This window comes from Otolemur garnettii, unplaced genomic scaffold (assembly GCF_000181295.1).
Source record: "Otolemur garnettii isolate 467f Iridium unplaced genomic scaffold, OtoGar3 scaffold00039, whole genome shotgun sequence".
In the NCBI taxonomy this organism is placed as follows: Eukaryota; Metazoa; Chordata; class Mammalia; order Primates; family Galagidae; genus Otolemur; species Otolemur garnettii.
Genome location: NW_003852434.1, coordinates 6,996,505 through 7,012,880, shown reverse-complemented (window position 1 = coordinate 7,012,880; position 16,376 = coordinate 6,996,505). Strand labels below are relative to the sequence as shown.

At 42.5% G+C, this 16,376-nt stretch overlaps 1 protein-coding gene across 1 annotated transcript in view; it reads right to left on the bottom strand.

Annotated features, from left to right (window-relative positions):
- Positions 1-16,376, bottom strand: part of SCD5 (stearoyl-CoA desaturase 5) — a 148,525-nt gene that overhangs the window by 23,032 nt on the left and 109,117 nt on the right. The window lies entirely within an intron of this gene.

The window sequence follows — 16,376 nt, the reverse complement described above, 5'->3', positions numbered from 1 at the left end:
ACTGAATGAATAAATAACCCAACGCTAGCACAGATTATAATTTTGCCCTTGATTTTTGAATCCACATCTGAGACTTTATACAGTATTATTGCCGAGTTTCACTGTTGTGCGCCTCTCTCCAGACCTTCAGAACACCCACAGGGCATGAAGGGAGCACGAGGCATCAGGAGAAACTTTCAGGAGTGGTTGTAAGAGAACAACCTGGGAAGGGCGACCTCTCAGGGCACATTCTTGATGCCACGCACAAAGCATCTCCTCGTGCACCTCTTGAGGGTTCATCCTTGTCTCTGGACGTGCTTTGTGCTGATAAAGAATAAAGAAAACAGAGGAGAGCTCTACCCAGGTTTGTTCAGCCAGGGTTTAATTTCTCCAGTGTTCCCATGGAAATTGTGTCAATAACAAAACCTGGTGTCTCTCAACCTAATCATCCCTTGACACGTTCGGTAGGATATAACATGGTGACACAGGCACTAAGGAATTAGAATAAATTATGTCAAAGGAAAAGCTCCCTGGTAGCTCTGACATGACAGCCTGCACAAATCTAATTTAAATATTCATTCTGGGTAATGGAACAGCTATCAACAAATTCATTACTTGCGACAATATTTTCACTTCAGCTGCCAAATGACGAGGGGGTCCCCATAATACGTTGCTGTCAGCGGTTTGCCTCAGTAAGAGAGAACAAGTACTTACATTTCACAAATATGTATGGATCATACTCTTTCAATTTAGAAAAGGGACTCAGCCTCATTTTATATTTTCATGAAATCACTTTCACAAGGACATTAACCTGTAAATCACTTCATGGAAAGAACTACAAGTTGGACAGCAAATAATGGATTTGTTTAACGGGTCCATGTCTTGTTTTAAATATATACATTTGTAGCTTCTGTTGCCTCCTAGTTAAACAATTTCTTCTCCTATACTACTCTCTAGCTTTTTACAAAAAGAGTCTTTCTTGAGTAAAGCAGCTCGACAGGACGGTTATCACCTAGCTTGGAGAACTGGAGGAAGAAGACATACGCAGAACACACCTCATCTGTTAATTTGCCTTTCTAGATACCAGATATTGTGACAACTCTACCTTCTTCTGAGTGGCTGGGGGATTTAGATATGAAGGTGGGCAGGTTTCCACTATGTCACATTTTTCTTTAACAAAACGGAGGGAAATGAAGAGATAGTATCTTTGTCTTTAGCCAGGGTAAAGAAAATAATATATATGTATATTTCTCTCCTTTTTTTTTTTTTTTTTTGACACAGAGTCTGTTGCCCTGGGCTAGATTGCCCTGGTGGCAACCTAGCTTACAAGCAACCTCAGACCCCCAGCCTCAAGCAATCCTCCTGCCTCAGCCTTCAGAGTAGCTGGGATTACAGGCGCCCACCACTATACCCAGTTAACTTTTCTATTTTTAGTAGAGACAGGGTCTCATTTTTGCTTAGGCTGGTCTTGAACCCCTGAGCTCAAGGGATCCTCCCCCCTTGGCCTCCCAGACTGCTGGGATCTCAGGTGTGAGAGTCTGTGCCTAGCCTCGGGTATCTCTTTTGAAAGGCAATGTTGCCAATGGCCCCAGACATAGGAACATGTAATCAACAATTTCCAAATTCATTATGAAGCTGAGAGTTTTTCATATTATTTGACTCAGTAATTCCAATTTTAGCTAAAGGTCAGTATCATAGCTATGGTCAGAGATTTGTGTACAAAGTTTTTCATCAAAGCATTGTTACAGTGATTAAAAATACAGTGAAAAATCCTTCAGTATTCATCTAAAATAATTAAAACACATCCTTACAATGAAATATTAAGCATCCATGAAACTGGAAAGATTTCACAGTATTCTGGTAGATGAAAATGCAGATTACAAAGTAAGATACAGAGTTCTGCTTCTGCTTAGATGTAGAAAGTCACTAGAGAATGTTGTTCCCATTGGAACAATGAGAAAAAGCTGAATGATGTGTATAATACCAACTTTTTTTGAGCCTCTGAAGAGCTACGGTCACAAGGCAACTAAGTAAATTTAATTCCAAAGAATCATAAGTCCATTTAAAGGCTTGAACTCCTTCATGAACTGCTTCAGTTTTGGCAAAGCAAGGGAGAAAGACGTGGCTACTATCTCAGTAAATAAGAAGAAATCAGCTAGACATTGAGCACTTTGCTAGAGGCCAATATGTAATAGCTTGGAGCCTCCCCCACAGGGAGTTTTCTATAGACCCCCACTATTTTCTATAGGACCTCACTGGGTGCTCACAAGAAAGGCTCCGGACAGGCTAGGAGACCAGGACCCTCTGCTGCAGACACGCTGGAGGTGCCCAGTTGCACAGAGCAGAGCCTTCTTCTCTACCAAGCCTTCTCTTACAAAGCACAGGTCTTAAGCTGCTGGGGAATGCAGAACACCTTCTGGCCCCCAGGACTAGGCAAAAGTCTATTGCTGCTGGGGGAGGAACAGAAGCAAATCTGTTTGTCTGTGGGGGATGGGGTAGGAATTACTGTCATCCCTGCACAGAGGCAAAAATCCATTGCTGCTGAAAGGGGCGGAAATAAAAACCTTCTGCTTCCTAGGGGAGGGGCAGGAAATCAGCTGGTGCCCAGGATCCTGCACTGCTCAGAAGCAGGGGTCTGTTACTGATGGGGGAGAGGTAGGAATGCTGAGAAAACCTCAACTCCAAGGTGAAGGCACATAAGGCTTGCCAAAGACTGATTCCATGCCACAACAACAGAGAAACTATGTGCTCTTATAACAAGTCATACACAGAGAAACAAGCAATGATGTCCACCCTTGGTGCAGGAGCAAGAGCTAAAGAGAGATCTACTCTGTGGGCCAGGTGTGCAGAAACAGTTAAAAGCGGAGGGTAGAGCATGAATACCTAGAAAACCCCTCTGGCACCTCAGGCTCTAAGCACATAGTCATAGCAGTCATCCAGGAAGTCTGTAGGAAAGATAGTAAAGGTAACAACAGCAACAGTAACATCTAAATTAGCTCAACTCCTGATGAGTTCACTCAGCCCTCACCCCCTGCCTCCCCTACACACTAATGGCTTGAAAGAAGCAGTGGGTCATTCAAGCATAATTATACTTACCTTGATTTCTCTGTTCTGGACATGATATCCACCTTTAATAAAAAACTATGAGCCACAAAAAAAATGCAAGGGGGAAGGGGGAAAAGTATTTTCAAGAGCTAAAGCAATCCGTAGAACCAGACACAAATATGGCCCAGGTATTACAAGTATCAGTTAGGGACTTTAAACTAAGTATAACATGTTAAAGGGATATAGTGGGAAAGGTGAATGATGCAAATTTTAACAAACTGATGAAAAAACATAAATAGAAAAACAATAATCAGAGATGAAGAATTCCTTTACGAGCTCATTGGCAGACTAGATATAACTGAAGAGAGAATAAGTAATCTTGAAGATATGCCAACAGAAATGATCAAACTGAAACATAAAGATAAAAAGGAGTGAACAGAATAGAACAGCACTTCCGACAATGGTGGGAGAATACCAAATGGTCTAATAGATGTGTAATTAGAGTCCCGGAAGAAGAGGAAAGATAGAGAAAATATGGCAAAAAAAATTGAAGGTAACAGCTAAAATTTTTCTAAAACTAATGAAAGACAAAAAGACACAGATCCAAGAAGCCCAAAGAGTTCCAAGAAAAATAACTCCTTCCTTCCAAAACAAACCTAGCTATGTCACAATCGAGCTGCTGAAAACTGAAGGGAAAGAAAACATCCTCAAGGCAGTTAAAAAAAAAAAAAAATTACATGCAGAGGGACAATGATAAGAATCACATCCACCTTCTCAGAAACTATACAAGGCGTAAGATAAGGTACTACTATTATTAAAATACCAAAATAAAAAACCTGCCAACTCAGAATTGTGTGTCCAGAACAAATACCTTTCAGAAGCGAAGGTAAAATAAAGACCTTAAGACCAAACAAAAGCTTAGAATTTGTTGCCAAGACTTGTGCTGCAAGAAATATTAAAGGAAGCTCTTCAAGTAGAAGAGTGATATCAAGTGGACATTAGGGTACACACACAAAGAAAAAAGCCAGAAGTAATAAGAAAGGTAAATATTAGATGTATTTTTCTTATTTTGATGCCTTTTAAGTAATATATAGTATATGTTTTTACAAAAAAAAAAATTAGCATGAGTCATGAAAACTTTAGAAAAATATATAGCAACACTGTAACTAAATTTTTTCCAAGTGGACGGATTGCAAATTATCTTATTTTAATCTTAATGTTTATTTGCATTAACAATTTTTCCTCAGTGAACCTATATTATATTTTATAACACAAAGTAGAATTTTATCCTTATGTTTCTGTTTATAATATACAAACTTCAAGAGCTCTGGGGTTAGAGAAATTTCATAAGCTAATTATTAGAGGAAATAATAAGTAGAAAATGAATTTTCTGTTAGGAAAACTGTTTCTCTACTTGAAGAAACAATAAAAAAGGAAAAAGCTGTTTTCTCTGATATAGAAGCTGATGGTAATAGATTTAACTTTTTGGAGAATAAATAAGGGTTAAATTAAAAAAAAAAATCCTCTCCTAAGGACTGTTAATTACTGGGTAAAGCCTGGGAGCTAGAGCCATAAATTTGCTTTGAAAGACTCTGCATTCCAAGAAAATAACCAGGGTAGATTAGAAGAGTATTCTCTACATAGTCTAGAAAGAGAGCCAGGAATTGATACTATCTAAATATTAGTGAGCATGATATCCACGTGTACCATTTCTTTTGTAAAATTTAATCTTATTTTAAATTTTATACAAATATTTAAATTTTACATAAAAACTAGCTAAGAATCAGCTACTACCAGCTTTGGTAGTTAAATGATGTTTTGCTAGAGAAAGAATAATTTAGTGCAAACATATTCTATTATTCTTTTGAATTGATTACTGAAGGCTATGAGGTGCCAGGATATTTAGAATTCAAGCCCAGAATCCAAGTACCACCATTTACATGGCAGAGTTTTTGAAAGGATTAGAGATAATGTGTGTAAAGACATAATGTAAGCACACAGTAGGCAGTTAATAAATAACAGCCATATGGGCTACTGAAGTGAATCAAAGATGCAAGAAGATGCCTTTATCGCCATCAACAATGACATTAAGATAACACTTTAGCAGCAGCAGTTCCGGAATCCATTGATACCCGCTGATTAATAATACATTGACCATGCTAGTGAGTGAAGTACTTGGGTTCCAGAAATTTGAGAAACTGTCTCCTCATCTTGCCAGGGGAATTTCTTGCACGTAGAAATAGATGGTCAACATGTGGAAAGAAAGATGATTGCTAATGGAGCCAATGTATTTTCATACACACACGTACAAATTCTCCCAAAATTCTGGTAGGAAAAGTACCTCTTACAGAGGCAAGCAAATGACATTTTGATCTGGAAATTTTTTAAAAACCAAACTAGCTGTTGAATTATGTACCATACTGATTTCTCCTCTACTCAAAGTTTTAACCACTAAAACAGGGAAATTTTGGTGTTGATGCTGTAACCTCAATATTGAATCTCCTCTGTCCTGCATCCGGGATATAATTCAGCTGTCTAGCTATAGCAATCTCATTTCCTTTAGATGGGCCAAAAGTTTAGTAAGAGTAGCTAAAGGGTATTTTACCTCTCCCATTTACTTTTAACAGAAAGGATCTAATTAAACATAGTTCACACTTCTTTAATTGATTTTATGAAGTGCTTAAACCTAAAAGATTCAGAGTTTTTATTTTTGACTTCAGTTGCACACAGGGAAAATTATTCTGAGAAAAAAAATTTTTCATTCTCAAAAATTTTTGCAGAGCCAGAATAAGATGCAATGGCTTGATGTAGGGGCAGAGTATGAGAAATCCCAGGGCTCAGGCTGTTAACCAAAGATAGGCCGCCCCTTGTAAGTGAGGGATAAGATTCAAGAAGAAGAAATATTTATACTCACAAACAATATTTGAAAAGAATAAATCAAAGCAGGGAGATGAAGTGAGGAGGACAAAAACCCCTCATCTCCCGACCTAAAGTAGAAACACCAAAAAATGAGTCTGGCTGAGCAATGGGCTGAATGGCTTTAGTTCTCTTATAAAATTGGGAGAGCAACAACATCATGGGATCAAGAACACAGAGCAACAGTTGAGGGAAATGTCTCCATGCAGAGAAGGGCACAAAAAAAGGAACAAAACTGGGGCGGCGTCTGGGGCTCAAAGGAGTAGGGCGCTGGCCCCATATATCAGAGGTGTTGGGTTCAAACCTGGCTCTGGCCAAAAACAAAACAAAAAAACAAACAAACAAAAAGGAACAAAGCTCTCTGGCAGGTGAAAAAACGAGACCACAGGGAAAGAAAGAGGTAAATAGACAAAAGGGGATAAACTGAAAACAGAGTAATGGGGCAGAGACTGAATAACAGGAGAGACTGAGTGGGGAGGACCGAAGGCATCTGTGGAGAAAGCAGTGAGTGGGCAGACGTGTGGTGGAGCTTCCTCCTCCCACATTCCCAGACCCAAATTGGACAGCTCTGGAAAGAAAGAGCAAACACCCTCTCAAATCTTGCTCTCCTCTTCACTGTTCAATGCTCAGCACCTTGAACAGTTCCTGGTACATAGTGGGTACTCAAAACAGTTGTGCGGCTTGGCACCCGTACCTGAGTGGGTAGGGCACACACAGTGAGGCAGGTGGGTTCCAACTCCGCCCCGGCCTGCTAAACAATAATGACAACTGCAAAAAAAAAAAAAAAAATAGCCAGATGTTGTGGTGGGTGCCTGTAGTCCCAGCCACTTGGGAGGCTGAAGCAAGAGAATCACCTCAGCCCAAGAGTTAGAGGTCTCTGTGAGCTGTGACACCACAGTACTCTACCAAGGGTGACACAGTGAGGCTCTGTCTCAAAACAACAACAAGAACAAAAGCACAGTTGTGGAATGACTAAGTGATAGATGTAGAAAAGAGAAAGAAGCTGAATTCCCTGAGAAACCGCCAAGAGGCTCATGGCGTCCATTAGTAAGCTGTGAGTTGGCACAAAGCATACCAAAGAGCTGGGCTCTGCTGATAGTGTGGCTAAGGCTTCCTTTAGGGCCAAGGTGGGTTTCACTGCTGCAGGACCAGTCCAGGGCCTACGGCAGTCATCAGAGCAAAGGTAATTAATTGAAGCAAAGGGAGCAGCAGAGGATTCTTGTGCTTAAAAGCCCCTGTCTCCACACGTCTCTCCCCAAATCCCAAATGCATATTTAGATGTCTAAATCTCATTATCCAGGGTCTCTCCCTTGGAGATTATTTTTTTTATAGTGTTTTCCACAAAATAGAAATAATCAACCAAAGCCGTGAATGTGCTGAGCCTTTCAAACTCACTAATACTGAGATGAGAATTGTTCTCTTAACTTGGAAATGAATAAGAAAGTCCCCATGGCAAATGACTCAGAATAGAAAGAGACTCCCCATGAGCCCTCCATAGAACCTTGGTCCAAGAGCAATGGATTTGGTCAAGGGGGGGTGGAGCCGGGTTTCTTGCAAATCCCCACCCAGATGATTTATTTCAGAATCCCCAAAGCAAAAGATGAAGCTGCTGGGGCAGAGAAGCAAAGAGGAAGCAACTGTGGACTTGTCTAACTGCTCCTCCCTGGCTATGATGCTCGCAGGTAGAGAAAGACACTTAGGGTTTAGACAGACATGGCTACCCAAAGGAAAAAAAAAGGAGGACATTCACTCTGGTTTCTGGTTCCATATAAGGAGCTTGGAAGTTGCCAGTATCCTAAGAACAAGTAAAAAGATGGATAAACTGAAAAAAATCAACAGCTCTTAGATCAATAAGAGAAGTAAAATTACAAGAAAATCACTGCTTTCAAAATTGGAGAGACAGGCAGAAACAGAGAATCATAACCTACTGGAGCAGAAACTTCCACAGGATCCAGTTCTGGCATTAGGAAAACCTGAACTTAATTGATGAGTGATGACGGTTAGGTGTAGACAAGCCTGTAAGTGAGAATATTCCAGGGAGGTCTAATCAGAGGGAGGCCCCACACTTTAGCAAGTTTTACCTCCAGGAACCTAATCAGACTTTCATAATAAATATCCAGGAAAAAAATCCTCTTGTGCTTCTGTCAGGGAAAGGAGAAACAGAACCTGAAATCCACCAGAACATTCCATTTTTCTTCACGAGATCTACCTTTGAGAGAAACTACCTAGCCAGAGCCCAACCCGCTGAGATTTAATGAAGAGTTCTCCCATGTTCATGAATAGAAGACTCCATATTGTCAGGATGTCGGTTCTTCCCAAGTTGATTTACATTCGGCTCCAGTCAAAATCCCAGCAAGTTATTTTGCAAATGTTGACAAACTGATTCTAAAGCTTATTTATAGAGAAAAAGACCCAGAATAGCCAACACAGCATTGAAGGAGAAGAACAAAGCTGAAAGACTATCACTGCTTGACTTTAAGAATTACTAGAAAGCCACAGTAAGCAAGGTGGTATGATTTTGGTGGAAAAAATAGACAACTAGATCAATGAACATAATAGAGAGTCCACATAAATATGGTAAATTGAGCTTTGACAAAGGAACAAAGGAAATACAATGGAGAAAAGAAAGTCTTTTCAACATCCCGTTGTTCTAGCACCATCCAAAAATAAGAATTTAGATACAGACCTCACACCCCTCACAAAAGGTAATACAGCACTATGGATCTCTGCAATAATGATAAAACACAAAACTATAAGACTTTTGGAAGATAATAGGAGAAAACCTAGATGACCTTGGGTTTGGTAATGACTTTTTAGATATGACACCAAAAGCAAGATCCATGAGAAAAGTAACCAATAGGCTGGACATCATTAAAATTTAAAACTTCTGGTCTGAAAAAACTTCATCAAGAGAATGAAAAGACAAGCCACAGATGGCGAGAAAGTATGTGCAAAATATGTATCTGATACAGAACTGTCATTCAAAATATGTAAAGAACTTTGAAAACTTAAGAATAAGAAAACAACTCAATTTAAAAATGGGCCAAAAATCGTAACAAACATCTCACTAAAGAAGATAGTGTATCCTCATGTAGGTCTTAATAATGAAGTTCACCAACTCATCCTAGAAAAAGTGTTACAGACCTCATTGTTGGATATCACTGCAGTCCCCTTGGGTGAGTACACACATCAATGCCTCGTCCACCCTTCAGAGCAATTTGGAACTCTTCCTGGGATGGCCATCAAAGCTGTCATCATTACCCTTAATGTCCCAAATGTTATCAAAATGTCTACCTTTCACTATTTCCTTTATCTTCGGGTAAAGAAAAAAGTCGTTGAGGGCCAGATCAGGTGAGTGGGGAGGTTGTTCCAATATACTTATTTGTGTTTAGGCTATAAGCTCCCTCATAGACAGTCCTGTATGGGTGGTAGATTGTCATGATGCAAGAGTCATGAGTTGTTAGTCAAGATTTTCAGTGAAGATTTTCCTATTTCTTTGTCAACATTTACTTGGTCTGTTGCACTTCTCACAGTCAGCTGACGATTTTGACACACAACATTTACTTGGTCTGTTGCACTTCTCACAGTCAGCTGATGATTTTGACACACAATATGATGAAATTTTGCAGCGTTTTTGTCAGTTCTGCTTGTTACTGGCTGTCCTGATCTTTTTTCATCAGTGATGCTTTCTCTCCCCTCAGAAAAATGTCTAATCCATTTGTACACTGCTGTTTTCTTCATGACATTATCCCCATAAACTTGGGCTCACATGTCTCTGATTTCACTTCCACTCTTGCCAAGTTTAACAAGAAATTGACAAATGTTTGTTTGTTGCTCTAATTCAAGCTCTGATACTCTCAACACAGCACACAACAGTAATAATGAACAGCATCAGCAAGACGCCGGCACACGTCAACACGAACACTGTGAGACTCTGATACACCAAGGTTAGGAAACCTTACCAAGCTGTCCAGACCGTGCTGCCAGCATAAGTGCATGGTGGCAAGTATGCAAACATGTCAGATCATTGCAGACAGAAGATGAACATACGAAAAGATGTCCCACATCATATGTCACTCTAGAAATACAAATTAAAACAAAAACAAGATACCACTCCACATCAGTTAGACTGGTCAAAATCCAGAACATTGACAATCCTTGCAAGGATTTGGAGCAACAGAAATTCTCATTCAAGGCTGGGCATGGTGGCTTAGTACTGTAATCCTAGAACTCTGGAAGGCTGAGGCGGGTGGACTGCCTGAGCTGAGGAGTTTGAGACCAGCCTCAGCAAGAGTGAGACCCTGTCTCTAAAAATAGCCAGGCATTGTGGCAGGTGCCTATAGTCCCAGCTACTTGGGAGGCTGAGGCAAGAGAATCGTTTAAGCCCAAGAGTTTAAGGTTGCTGTGAGCTGTGCACACTACCGAGGGAGACATAGTGAGACTCTGTCTCAAATAAATAAATAAATAAATAAATAAAAGGGTTAGGCGCAGTGCCTCACACCTGTAATCCTAGCACTCTGGGAGGCTGAGGTGGATGGATTGCCTGAACTCACAGGTCCAAAACCAACCTGAGCCAAGAGCAAGACCCTGTGTCTAAAAATACCCAGGTGTTGTGGTGGGCACCTGTAGTCCCAGCTACTCAAGAGGCTGAGGCAAGAGAATTGCTTGAGCCTAAGAGTTTGAGGTTGCTGTGAGCTATGATGCCACAGGACTCTATAGAGGGTAACAAAGTGAGACTTGGTCTCAAAAAAAAGTAAAAATAAATAAATAAATAAATAAAAAGAAAGAAAGACACTCACACTCATTGCCACTGGAGATGCAGAATGATGCAGCAGCTTTGGAAGACAGTGTGGCTGTTTCTTACAGAATTAAGCATATTCTGGCCACTCAATCCAGCAAGCACACCCCTTGGTATTTACCAAAAAAAGTTGGAAACTTATGTCCATACAAAAATGTACACATAGATGTTTATAGCAGCTTTATAAATAATTGCTAAACTTGGAAGCAACCAAGACATCCTTCAGTAGGTAAATAAACTGCAATCCATCCAGACCACATGTTGGTTATTATTCAGCATAAAAAAGAAATGAGCCATGAAGCCATGAAGAGAGGTGAAGGAAACCTAAACGCACATTTCTAAGTGAAAGAAGGCAATCTGAAAAGGCTACCTGTTGTAAGATTCTAACTATGTGACTTTCTGGAAAAGGCAAAACTGTGGAAACAGTGAGAAGGTCTGTGGTTTCCAGGGACTGTGGGGAGAGTGGGGGGAAGGCAGAGCACACGGGCCTTCTGGGGCAGTGAAAATACTGTGTATGATCCTACAGCAGTGGACACCTGTCACACATTCGTCACACTCACAGAAGGCACACCACGCCAGCAAACCTCAAGGGAAATGCAGGAAATCTCCGTACCTTCCTCTCAATTTTGCTGTTAACCTAAAACTGCTCTAAAAAAAAAATGGGTCTTAAAGAAAACCAGGGTATCACTGAGAGCTGTGATACTCATTTTTAGGGAAAAGAGAAGGCCTGATGATAACAGACTAGGGGACAAAGTGGGGTGAAATAAGCCTCAAAAAGAGCCCAGCTTCCTGAGTGCCTTTCTTCCTGGAATGGCAATATTTAGACATTTCCATCTCTTCCCAGGGCACCAGAACAGAAGTGTTTTGCTCTTCTGGATCATTCCATTCACTGTCCCATCACCATGGGAATGAGGCAAGGACCTTATTGTGTGTCTGGACTAGCATACTCCCTGGTTACTTAAAAAATGCACATGACAGTGTGTGCACATTACCTCTAAAGGAATTTCCACCCTACAATGAGAATCATTGAGATAAGCAAAGCACCGGGAGAGAAACAGTCTCAGAAAGATGATTTGAGATTGATTCCAGTTTCTGCTCATTAAATGGAGATGGAGAAGCCACACACACACACACACGTGCGCGCGCACACACACACACAATGTTATAAGGCTGAGTACCATGGGATGGCCAACGGCCTTATTTAAGGCAGGACAATTGAGTAACGGCAGCAGACACGGCTATTGCTTACCCCACAACTAGTCACCTCTCCTTCCTTACAAACAAAACCAAGGTTTCATGCAAGGGTGCACTGTATTAGCCAGGAGAGTATTCTTCCCTGTGTCCCTTGAGTGCAGATATGGTGAGTGAGAGGTAGGTGAATGAGCTGTGTGTGTCTTCAGGAAAGACTCCTTAACGGTGCTGACTCAGCTCAGCAGCCAGCCCTTAACCTCTCCCAAATTCCTTCTGGTTGGAGCTCTGCTGGTCAACTTGCACCATGAAATGACCCTGAGAACAAAAGCCCATGTCTCTTCCCAGTAAAGTGGAAGGACAAAAGAATCCCAGTCCTCTGCTGACCATGTGGTGCTGCCATGCCCACCCTGGCCTGCCCACTGCTAAAATTTTGTTTTATCCAGACACAAGTCCTGATTGATAGACCCACTCTCAAACTGTGAGTGACTCACTGCCAGTTTTGCTCCCACATACGCAGGGCTCAGGCCAAGAGTACAGGTGAAGGTCAAGGTCCTTAGCCTCTGGCCTGCCCCCTTCCCTTCCTACCTCTAGCTCTATGCCCTTTTGAGTAGATACCTGAGCTCACACCTCTAAGCTCCAGCTCACACTGCCCTAGCCACTCTCTTCAGGCCTCAGCCATACACACTTCCTGCCAGGAGGACAGAGCCCAGGAAGAAGCTGAATGAGATCTAGAAGTAGCCTCAGGGCCATTTGGGCCGTGAACTCTAGACTCCTAGGAGCCCAGAGCATGGTCCGAAGTCAAAGAAAGTTCCAGACAGAATATCCCTTAGGTCCTGTGATTTCCTTACTCTGTGGGGATGACCATGGCCCCTTAAGGCATAAGACCTAGGGCAGGGCCCCTCGTGGGCAGGGCACCTGGTCACCAGAGCCTAATGCCAGTATGACAATATCGTTGCGTTAGGGGACTGATGATGACAGACTAGGGGACGCCCTTTACCTCCTCATGCCCGCCTTTCCATCATCGCAAAGTGACAGCACAGCCAATGTGATGGAGAGCAGTTCACTGCTTGTTTTAACAGCCCTGGTAAAACTACCTTTTAGGGGAAAGTCTAGAAGCATCACTTGAACTAAATGTGTTGTTTTCCGTTATTCTCAATGTTAGTGCCTTCTCTTTTTCACTGGACCATAGAATGGAAAGCTGGCTGTCTGCCAAGCTTTTCCTCGGTGTCATTAGGATGCCTGACACCAGGTTATCAATTCACTGCCACGTCTGTGTGAGGGGACAGAGTGGACTGAGGAGTCTCCCTGTCCTCGGTCTCTGTCACTGGCATGGCCACCTGTTTGAGGAAACTCTCTGAGTGGCATTTAGCTGACGTGTTTGCACAAACATCACACCCTGGGAGCAGAGGGGAGTCAGCTGTAAATCCTGACCAGCTGCCACTGGGATAGGAACTGCTGCCCTCAGAACACTGACCTCCTTGTGTGCTTATGGAGAAGCAGGGGCGATTTGGTCCAGGAGAGGGGGGCCACAGAAGTCACTCAGTACTAGGCCCCAGACACCTTCTCTGTTACCAAGAAACCACACTCAGCCCAGGCAGCAAGGACTGTGACCTGATGCGGTGCCGCTGGCCCCTCCTTCCAGCTCACGTCCCAACACGGGATGAGTCTGATCCCCGTGAGGACCATGCCGCCCCACACAGCCTTACTGGTAGGACTGGTGATGAGCCTGTGGACGTCCAGACTGCTGCGCTGCTTCTGCGCATCTTGGGAGCGCTCTTCGTTTAGGCTGGTGATCCTGAGCTTTTTTGAATTAGGGGTCTCTATGTTCTCTAGGATGGAAAATCATCGAAGGACAAGAGTGCTCACCTGCACGTTAAGAGCTGGCCCAGCCCCTTTCCAACAGCAAGGTATAACCAGAAGAATAGTGAGCAAATCCTGAGACACAGGGGCTCTGAGCCCCGACTTTCCACCCACATGTCATTTATTAGTTTTCTCTTAGGGTGTATTATTTATATAATGTGTGTGTGTATAAAATTTTCTGTACATTAGGATGCTTTGCCATCTTAACAACTTTTCTGGCTGAGGAGAAACTGCCTTCTCCCGGGCAGGCAATTCTCTGAGCCCAGAAAGGCCCGCCCTGGGGCACGCTTTGATGTGCACATTACTCACTCAATCCCGGCTCAGTCCTCTGCTGTCTGGCTGGTGCTCTCAGGAGCAAAATCCCCCAGCCTTCATCATGCCAGGGCCAGACCAGATAATAAGGGACCACCCCTATAGCTCAGAGCAGGCAAATTCTGTGAGGATAGAGGCCAATTTGAAGGCCAGGAATTCAGCAGTACACATGACACTAATAGGAGTGGATGGTTTCTGGTAGCCACAGTTCCTTTTAGTCACTGGACCGGGGATGAAAGGTGTTCTCGGATGACTATTCAGGGAACTCGCTGAAATGGCCTTTGTTATTCTGCCTGCATTTAGAAATAGTTTTCTTTGAACACATGTACTGCCCGTACACACATAATGAATCCAATTGTAACATTTTTTATGAGAAAAGATTTAAAAATTTCCATTTTTATGCTCAGTGAAACCCAGACTATTATACCTGGCTCAGTTCTCATTAATAAGACAGAAGACTCTTTGCCTTCTCGTGTGAGTGCTTCAAATTAATCTAAGGTCTGATTGTCCCAAAGCATTACTAATTGTATAGCAACATTGTTTATATTGGAAATGACATACACTTCCCACCACAGAGTGACAGTTAAATAAACTATGACATGCCCAACCGATGGACTTTCCTCCACCTCTGACAAGAGTGCTTACAATACAATCTGAAGTTAAAGGGTGAGACAGAATTACGTACACAGAATGGCTGCCGCTAACGAGATGTATTAAATACACGAATAAAAATAGGAGCTACTGCAGAATATTAACAGAGTGTTTATCTGTTAGGACTATGGATTTCCTTTTTTGCTGAATTTTTCAGTGTTTTTCTTCATTGACCCTCAATATTTCACTCTCAGGGTAAAAATTAAAATTAATAAATCATTAATTTGATTAACGTGAGGAGAAGGGCCTGCTGTGAAACCAACAGAAGCAGCGATGGAAATCCCAGAACCCTCTAAACTAACAGCTCCCTGTGTAATAATCACAACCACGGACTTTCTCTACGCCCTTACCCCATGCCAGGCATTTTCTGTACATTTTCTTTTTTTTTTTTTTTTTTTTCTTTTTTTTATTGAACGGTAACTATGTACATTAATGCACTTCTGGGGTACAGTGTGGGGTTTTCACATGCAATCTGAAATACTTCCATCAACTGGTCAACACAGCCTTCATGTCATTTTCTCAGTTATTGCTTTAAAACATTCATCTGTACATTTTCTTATTCACATCTTCATAGAAGCTGAAGGAAAGAGGTATTCCTGCTACTCCCAACGTATAGCTGGAACCAGCTTAGAGGGGTTGATGCTCTGGCTGGGCTGTGGGAGGGCGCCACCCTGTGACCCTGGTAGCCTGCCTCTGCTGTCTGCCACCTGTTCCCTAGGCTCTCTTGCTCCCTCCAGGGGGAAAGGAGAGGCTGAGGGACAGACCAGCACATTTCTAAGCCGGCCTTCCTTCAGTGCATGGGTTCTTGTGTTGGACAAAGGCACAGCCTCCATTTCCATTTTCAGCCTGAATGAAAGATCCTGTTCAGGTGAGACCTCTGAGGACTCCCACCTGTCAGTGGAGATGGTCTCTAGTAAGCACTTACTTACCGTGTTGTCTCCAGGCTTTCACAAGAGCATGGTCCACAAGTTGTCCCTGTCTGTACATAATCCATTGCTTTAGGGGCACAAAGCCCATTTATAAATAAATGTTCTCGCTGCGGCCAGCTCTGCAGACCAGACCTGTGACACGTGGCAATGGTCACTGTCTACTTGCAGCACAATTCCAGGTAATCCTCCTTCACGTGCTTGTTGGAAGTGATTATGCTTTGCAAATCCTGGCTGAGTGAACGTGCTTGGCCGACACTATCAGGGCCCACAAGTGCCCCGAGCCTCTCTGCTCTGTGGCCCCCTTCCCTGCACAGAGCCCTACTGGAGTGACATTCCCTTGGTGGGGGTGGAGGGAGAAGGCTTCATGACAAGAGAATTCCAGGAGGACCAAGCAATACACCTAGACAGAGTCTGGAACTGTCGGAGTCAAGTGTGTCACTAAAATAAAGCTGCCCTCCCTCCCCGGAAACACGAATGGGGGTGTGAGGAAACACACAGGCAGAGTCCAGGACACCAGCTTTGCCAGGTGAGTCTGAGGAAATGATGCTGGGTTCAAAGAAAACCCATTACAAAGTAAAACTGAAAATTCAAATAAATGTGCCCTTGGGGAGAACTTAACAAGCAAAAAGGAATTAATAAACAGGGATGCGTCCTAAAGACAAGGAATTAATAAACAGGGATGCGTCCTAAAGACA